An 8,861-nucleotide genomic window follows, 5' to 3' on the forward strand; every position below is an offset into this window, starting at 1 on the left:
ACAGAAAAACTTCTTTACGGTTAGGGTGACAGAGCACTGGAACAGGCTGCCCAGGGAGGTTGTGGAGTCCCCTCCTCTGGAGATTTTCAAAACCCGCCTGGATGCAGTCCTGAGTAATGTGCTCTAGGCAATCCTGCTTTAGCAGGGGAGTTGGACCAGATGATCTCTAGAGGTCCCTTCCAACTCTGAAAATTCTGTGATTCTGTGATCTCTGAGGCAGCCCTGGGGTTCGGCAGCTTCCACTCCGCACCCAGACACCAAGGTGGGTTGTCTGCTCACGCTTCTTCCAAAACCCTCAGACACTTGCCTATAGCTGGTGAGCTGCTCCTGGAGGCCAAATATCCCTGTCATCACTAAGGGATCTGCTGCTCCCAGTGCTCTGTCTTGCTTTTTGTATTTTCGATATTAAATACAAGAAAGCTTTTGGGAAGCTCTCCCCTAATCCTTAATATAGGAAAGATAATATATTTCTTGCCCCAGGTTTATTCTGACAGAATAATTATATGTGATGCCAAAAGTTTCTCAGTGAGAAAAAACAGTAGCATTTTTTTTCTTATAAGCGGCACATGCTATTCTATAAACATAAATGTAGAAAGATTAATCAAAGCCTTTGCTTTTAACAACATTTTTTTGAAGGAACATTTTCCTTCCAGAGCATGTAAGTTACATTTAGCAGGTCTATGCAGGTTTCCATGAATAGTTTCATGACTCTTCTTAACTTGTCAGGTGTGCAGATGGACTTTTCAAACCCAGATCTCACACTGCCTTAACTAGTAAAAAAATCTCCATCGCTCCTGTTCTCCTATGTCACCCAGAAAAAAAAAACCAACACCTTACATGTGCTTCTTATACACAACATAGCTGAAAATAAGCTATGATTTAAAATACATTTCAAAACATCTCTGTTCATCCAACGCAACCTCTACTCTACAACAGCCTGTAGTGAAGTGAGCCGAGGCACATCCACCCACGTTTCAGCTAGTCCAGCTCAGAGTCCGACCGACGTCAGGAGGTTTGTGTCACTTTGCTGGGCTGCGAACTGTGATGGCAAAGGGCAGAGATGCACTCCCGTCGGTCAGCTTTGCTCTGAGGGTATGTCTGGCAGCGGGACAGAAGTAAGCGGCTGGGAAGCAGTGGAGAGTCTTAAACCACTCAGCTTGTTTGCGCAGTTAATGTGAATTACGGTCCTCGGCCTCTCACTATTATTTCAGAAGAAATCTGGAGACATAAAGCCATACTGAACTTCATTCTTCAAATGCATACAAGTATGCTAATAGCAGGGCGATTACTCATGGTTGTGAAATGAAGCACAAATGGACATGTTGGCAGGATCAGTTCCTATGTTCTGTCAAATAAAGAAACACGTTTGCTCGGAAACAAAAAGGAGGTAAAACAACTGAATTTCTTAAAACAATCAAAGTAAGTCATAGGAAAGTCATGACAAAGCTGATAGTAGATTTTTTTTTTTCTTCCTTTTGTTTTCATTGAAAGAGGATGTTCAGGCAGGAGACCCAGGATCAGAAATCACCCTCTTTCTCTTGTACAGCAATCACTGGCTTACTAAATTACTTGGTCTTTTCATTTTTATTGTGCCTGTTCACCAAGGACCAAATAACATGTCTATTTTATATATATATATACACACATGCACCCGAGCTGACAATGAGACATTTGTACCTCTGCATCTCCCAGAAGTGTGCCATCCTGCGGGTTTCTGTCTACCACTCTCCCCGCCTGGCCACAAACTATTATTTTTCGAGCTGTCCCTGGGTTTCTCTGCTTTCCCCTCAGCTTTCTTGCTCAGAAACAGCCTTCTCTCCGTCACTCCCCTGCTTCCCCACCACGGCCTTTTCCTACAAAGCTGCTTAGCTGACTTGCCTGTGATCCTGTTACATCCAACATCGCCCCCCAAGTTCAAGCTCACATTCAAGCATGCCTGTGTTTATAAGGCGCCTGTGCCAATATATACTAACTCCTGGGATGATGGAAATTTTGATGCTGTGGGAAACCTGGCAGAGAGGCAGGACCAGAGCAGAGGCAGCGCTGTGGAAAGTGGGCCTGCCTGCCTTGCTTCGGGATTGAAGCAAAGGGAAAGAAGTGCCGAGCGAGTTAACGCTGAGGCACCGCCGCAGCTGTGGCTGGGCCACTGGGCTGGGAGCAGGGGCAGCGGGGCGCAGGGTCAGCGGGGCCAGGGGTGAGGAGTATGATAGAAAGCCCAGAGCCACCTTTGGGAGCAATCTGGTTTGTGAGAATCACAGAATCACAGAATGGTTAGGGTTGGAAGGGACCTCTGGAGATCATCTAGTCCAACCCCGCTGCCAGAGCAGGGTCACCTACAGCAGGTTGCATGGGACGGTGTCAGGAGAAATGGTTTGGGTTGATGCCAAGGACCTGAGGTGGGGGTGCTGTAAATTTAGGTGCTTTGAGAGGGCAAAGATTTGCTAAGCGACAGCCAGGCAGGAGACCGAAGGATCCAGTTCCCAGTGAGGCGGGACAGGTGTCCATGTCTGTGAGGAGCTGGTTGGGAGGACAGTGACTGAGGAGAAGGTGTTTGTCTCCCGGGGGTAATGCACCTGGACACAAGAGACTTTTGTGACGCTTGGATGGGCTCCTTTCTTGTTAGTGCTCTTTCTCTTTCATGTGTGTGATAAATATGTGTATCAGGGGAGCTTTTTTGCACCAGAGCTTTTCTGGCCCTGGTGTCCCATGGGATGAAGACCAGCACCACAAGAGCCGTGAGCCCCTGCTCTGTATGGTGAGGAGGAGGACATTACCTGCCGTGCCGCTGCAGAGCCGAGGGAAAAGTGTTGCAGGAGGCAATGCCCGTGCAGTGACATTGCCTTTCCGACCTCCCTGTCCCTCCACGCTCACCTCCCACAGCCGTACTCCTGCTTTCGTGTTCCCTCTTCCCCTGAAAGGAGTTTTTCCCTTTTTCTCCCCAGGCTGGGCTACAGCTGGTGCTTTTCGTGTCACTGTTCAACTGGCCAATTTTCCCGTCCTGTTCTTTCTGCCTCGTGTCTCCGTCCAGAGGGTTGTTCACCCTGATATCCTCCCCTGGCTTAGCCCTCTCTCCTGACTCACCCGAGGTACGTGCTGAATGCAGCAAGTGAGTCAGAGAGAGACAGGGAGAACAAAAATTAACAAAACAATGAGGAAGGCAAAGTTGCATCATAAAAAAAAAAAAAAAGTAGAAAGAACACCATTAGGTTTATGAAGTTAAACTCTCCAAAGCTGGGCAAATCCAGACCTTCGGAAGTGTAGTTCAGCCCCCTCTCCCCTTCCCCCACGCCATGTGTATTATGTGACATGATTTAGTCGTTTGACTGCATACCATTTTTCCCATGGGACTAGCGCCTCATTTAGTGTAAAAGCAGGACAGCGTCTGGGAATGAAGCCGGTCTCTACATTTCCTGGACTAAGCGTGTGACTCCGAGCCCCATTTATCACCGTACAACCCAGGCAGCGCGCTGAATTCGGAGCTGCCAGCTGCTTTGTGAGGTTTTCTGGGGTAGCTTTCCTGCAGCCTCTGAATGATTTGCTAAGATGATTATCATCACGGTGTGCACTAAAGGTGAGGAGATACTATTTCCAGGGAGCTGGGAACTTTTTATTATGACTTGCTACAGCTTTTTGCATACTCCATTGGCCCTGACATTTGTTCAGAACACTGTATATTTTAACTAGCTGCTCCAGCAGACTTCATTTGCTGCTCTGAGTGCTTGGTGCTTTGATAAATCTATGACACAGATGTCTCCTACTGGGCGCCCCAAAATAAGAAATCATCAGCCAAACACAGACATGCAGGTAACTCATGTAGAAACGATCGAGGAACCTGATGGAAGCAGGGAGAGTTTCTAGCTGTTGCAGCCACCGTTTCTTTCCTCAGCTGGCAGGTTATACCTTGTTTTCCCACAGCCCTCTGCTTTATATTTCCACATCCCAGCTTCTGCAACAACTGATAAACTAGAACTTGGCTTAGTATTTGACCCCAAGTGAGTACACCAGACGAGCCCTCTGCTGCCTGACGCGACTGGGAAGTTACACTGTTGGAGACTTGTTCGACTGATCAGTTGCTGACCATCCTCCACCGAAAAATGACAGGTTAGTGCACATCGTTTTCCCCAGTGTGAATAATCTCTTACGTTCTAATTCAAAATTTGATTCACAATGTGAAGTGTAGTAAAAAGAAACGTCATTCCACATTTCAAACTTCTGTGGTGGCATTTGCAGCCTTAAAAATTGTCTTTGCCCTCATTCAGCTGATACATGATGAGGAAAGAATATGCGAAGATTCTTGATCTGCAATGTAGAGACAGGGATCATCATTTTTATACATGTTTGTACTGTAGAAGCTCTCACCTGCACAGCTTTTAGTGACAAGGCATATATTAATTTCAAGTACTGATACCGAGGAGAAAAACATTTGGGATCTGCAAACTACTTTCTCCTAGTGCTTCTGCTTTTCCCAGATTTCTCTGTTCTGAATTGTCATTATACAGAAATGGAGAAATCTAGGGAGAAAATTCTTACTGTTAATATGCTTGGCACTTCTGGCTTTATTACATTAGATTCCCCATGCCAAATTGCTAGATTAGTTCAAAGGACTCTAATCAACATAGCCAATTACCCATGAATTATAGGTCGTTTCAGGTATTGCACCTGCAGTCATTGCTGTTCCTCTCTTAATGCCGATAGGGGTAAGTTGAGCTCTTTCGCCTGTTTTTCTCTGTGATTGTTTTTGCATGTTCTTCTGGATGAAAGACTTCCAGGGGGTGGGGGAGGATACATTTTTATATGCGAGGAGTCAGCTTGACAAATCACTGATTAATGCACAGCAAGAATACCAACTTGAAAAAAATACATTTCTTGCAAGTTTCTTATGCAGGCTACTTGTAAAAAAAGAAAAGTATTTCAAAACCAACATAATTAATAATTATAAAAAATAGTTTTTTAAAATGCCTTATATAATGTAACTACATTTTTTACTGATGGCAGAATTAGGCCTACAGGCATTTTTAAACTTTACAGATGTAAACCCGGACCTTCTAAATCCATCCGAGAGCAAATATCCCTACCAGCGCTCCAAAATTTGGACTGTCATAAGATAGGTCTTTGTATTGAAATTCACTTTTTATTTATTTTGCTCGCTACAAGTTGTATTGAAGGCAGAATGTCAATGTTTGCTTTTCCTCAAGGCATAGCCAATGCATGTATTTGCTCCTTTTTAAACTGTTGCATAAACTTTGCAAGGCCAGAATTATTTGTCTAATTTTCTGGGCACTCTGTCTGGAGATCAATTATTTTATCAGTGCCAGCTCCACTTACACACTACATTTCATCAGCTATAAATTAGATGTGGTGCTATGGAAATACCTACAAACAGCATATCTTAGACTTGAAGTGTCCAGGGGAGCAGATAGACATGTCACTTCATTTTTTTTACATAGGCACATGTCAGGAATGTATCCTGTTGGGCTGGACTAGGCTCAGGAGATCCATGGTCAGCTTCATCCCCTGACCGTGCAGGGCCACGATCTTGCACATCTCTACTCTATAACCATGCTGGAGGCCAGGTGGCCTCCTCGGGAGGCGGGTTGGCATGAATGCAGCCAGCCAAGGTGAGAGCGGCAAAGGCCAAAGGCACAGAGTGCAGCTGCCAGAGCCCTATGGAAACAACGGGGAGAGCAAGGTTATGGTGGTGTCTGCTTCCAGTGTTTGCTGAAGGTACCGTCACCCCAAGTGACTAGGCTGAAACTAGCTCACATGCCTCCGAGGGCTACCACTCGCCTTCTTGGCCAAACTGCAGATGTTACAGTAATCCTAAAACATGCACACCTCTGATTTGTCTCTAAGGTACTGATGAGTGTTTGGATCAAGGCATGGATGTGTGACTGTGGGCAAATGGTGAACTACGGAAATACGGTTGATGCAAGTACCTGATACCTGTGACAACTCTGATGAAGTAAAGAACGAGGCGCAGTATTAAATGGAATTTAATAGACCTGTGGGACTCGGAGCCACAGACATTTGGCCTTTTAATGTTTCATTCAGGTACCTTCTGTGAAAGCAGTTTAGGCACTAGTTGCTAATTCTTCTCATAGCATTTAGACTTAGCCATGAAGAAATGTTTTTATGGCTTGCTTCAGGTGCAATGCTCAACATCAGCAGTGAACAACCAAACAAGTGCCTTGAAAAGGTCTCCTTTGCAAGCCTCTTAGGGACTCAAGCCCAAAGGAGTTTTATTTAAAGTGCGTTCCTTAGTGATTTTTGTGGATGCTATTTACTTTGACTGCAGCAAGAATGGAGGGATTCCCAATTATGAAGGAATTTTTCCAGGCAAAAAAAGCAGGACACAAGGGCATATGGAAACATATAACAGTAAGTGTTTCAGATGGGTGGACATAAATGATGCACCTGAGCTGTATTGTTAAGAGAATCTTGCTTTTCTATCTTAGAAACCACAGTTTTTGCCTGCAATTCCTTGATAGCTAGTTCTTACTGAGTGAGTAGGATTTACCATGTCAGAGAGGATACGTGGTATGATTATATGGTCATTTTGCCACAGAGCACGGTCATTCTACCACACAGCAAAAGCAACGTTAATCACATCAAACTTATGCCATTCAAGCATTGAGTGGTCATCCAGAATCATTCCTGTCACAGACCTAACACTCACTACAATGTTAAACATCTAAAGGCAATTGTTCTTTTGCTGATGGACATTTTAAGCAGGAAAAAAGTGGAATGGATGCAATATATTAGTTACAAACTGCTAAACTGGATCTATTAGTAATTTTAATTGGCTCTTACAATTGTATTGGAGAAAGCAATCCTGAACAGGCAGGAAACGCACTATGATATGAACAAGACTTTTTGACTTATTTTACTTACTTTTTACATGTTTAATTTTCTCTAAGGTGTTTGCCCTTGTTTGTATTAATTTGCAGAGTACATTGCCCCAGCAAGCAAGACAAGTGTTGTATAAATTCTTGTCTCCCTTGACCAACCAGAGTTTGGGAAGCACACGTAGCCCTTTCAGAGATGAGTGAATAGTCTATTCCTCGAGCTAGAGGAGGGCTCAATTGCCTGCCTGTGCGTCAGGTGTGCATCCTAATTTTAGAACATGTATGGTGAATTAATTTTCTAACTTTGCAATAAGGTAAAAATAATAAGATGAGAATGAAGGAGGGTCTGAACTTGACTGAATGTAGCGGTGCTGTTGGCCTGTTGTTGGCCTTTGTTAAAAAACTGCAAAGGATGTTTTGTTTCAGTAGTCCTTAACAGTTTTATAGAATATTCTATGCACGCGCTCCTCTGTGGTTACTTTAATGCACACTGCAATGGTCCTCACAGAAGTGCAGAATCCCTGCACAGTTTCCGGGATGCTAATTGGAGTTTTTGACATTGGAGACACTAATCGTTACTTAGAATCACTTTTAAGTCATCTAAAGTATGGATGGAAGAGAGGAATCCCAGGAAGAGATTTTTGCTCCGCTGCCAAGACAAACACATCAAACCAATAGTAAATAGATGAGGTAATTACAGTTATCAATTTCTGATTTAGCTGACTGATTTAGCTCAGTCTAACTGAAAACTCTTCTGCAAGAGAAGGATATCCATTAGGTAGGAATTAATGTCATTATGCGGGATGCATTCTGCCACCTAAAAAAAAATTGTAAAAGTCACTCAGACCAGGAAAGAGGAGCAGCTGCCACAGAGGCTGGATTTCTGAAACACTGTTTACAGAGAGGTAGCCCTTCTGGAAAATATTAATTGCCTTTTTCCCTGTACTCATTACATCACCCAACCTGCAAAGGCATCTGCTTGCCAGATGCTGAAGGGTATTTGCTGGAGTACTGTTTAGCTGGTAGCAAAAGTGTCACTTTATGCTAAAGAGACAGGCATGGACAGAGCTCTCTGAGAAGATAACCAAAGGTGGAAAAGCATCAAACAGAAAAGCACTGTTGATCTAATTTTTAATCTTTACGTGGAGTTAATTTCACCCACAAATTTTCCAAAGCAAAACACTTTTGGATCCTGAAAAGCAGAAATCTCAAATTAGGGCACTTGGGGGTGGTCTCAGTATTTAGCCCAAGTTATGACTAGCTGGTGGCGAGAGGTGCACCTCGGTTTAGCTATTCCAGCAGCCACAGGAGAGGCTGGCAACACAAGAGCTTGATGCTGACGGGTAGAAAGGGTCAGGGAGGCTCCCGGTGTAGTTTAAACAGAGCTTCAAAACCTGATCATCACAACTTCCTGGCAAATACCTCAAAGGGGGATTTTTCCATATATAAGATTTGAGGATTTTGTTGGTATTCCCTGCTGGATAGTATACCAGAGGTGGTATAAGACGCTTTTCATTATACCGTGAATGATTCAGTAATGTCACTAACACCATTTACTACAGCATGACATTTGCAAATAAAACAGCGGCTTCATCCTTTCAATATTATTTTTAGACATTCTCCTTTTGGATTCAGGGCTCTGCCATACATTCCTGCGAAATTACAGGAACTACAGCCACGGGTGCTCATTTTCCTGGAGAAAACCACAGGAGGGAAGAAAAAAAAAATAGGAAAAGAAAAAAAAAAAAAGCCTCTGTTAGACGCAGCGATCAAAGGAAGGTTTATGTGTCAGCAAGAAGTCGCTCGACTTTTTCGACTTTGCCTAGCCTGCCCGGGCTAGTGGGAGCCGTGAGCCCCGCCGCCAGCCCTGCCCTCTCCCGCCTGCTTTTTCCTGGAAAGCGGGGCAGGAGCCGGGGCGGGGGGGGACGGGCACCGGGCAGCGCCGGATCCCGCGGAAGCCTCGACCCCCTTTCATTTGGCTCTGCCCTGGGTCCTCCCCGGCCAGGAAACCGCCTC

The 8,861-nt window shown here is 44.5% G+C and overlaps 1 protein-coding gene across 1 annotated transcript in view; it reads left to right on the forward strand.

The window, feature by feature from the left end:
• Positions 1-1,292: 1,292 nt before the first annotated feature.
• The window catches only part of TMEM45A (transmembrane protein 45A), a 26,967-nt gene continuing 19,398 nt past the window's right edge, over positions 1,293-8,861 (forward strand). The window contains exon 1 of the mRNA XM_009891627.1: positions 1,293-1,321. The gene's annotated coding sequence lies outside the window, so the exon portion shown is untranslated. The remainder of the gene's footprint in view (positions 1,322-8,861) is intronic.

Source organism: Charadrius vociferus, unplaced genomic scaffold (assembly GCF_000708025.1).
Source record: "Charadrius vociferus isolate BGI_N301 unplaced genomic scaffold, ASM70802v2 scaffold329, whole genome shotgun sequence".
Classification (NCBI taxonomy): Eukaryota; Metazoa; Chordata; class Aves; order Charadriiformes; family Charadriidae; genus Charadrius; species Charadrius vociferus.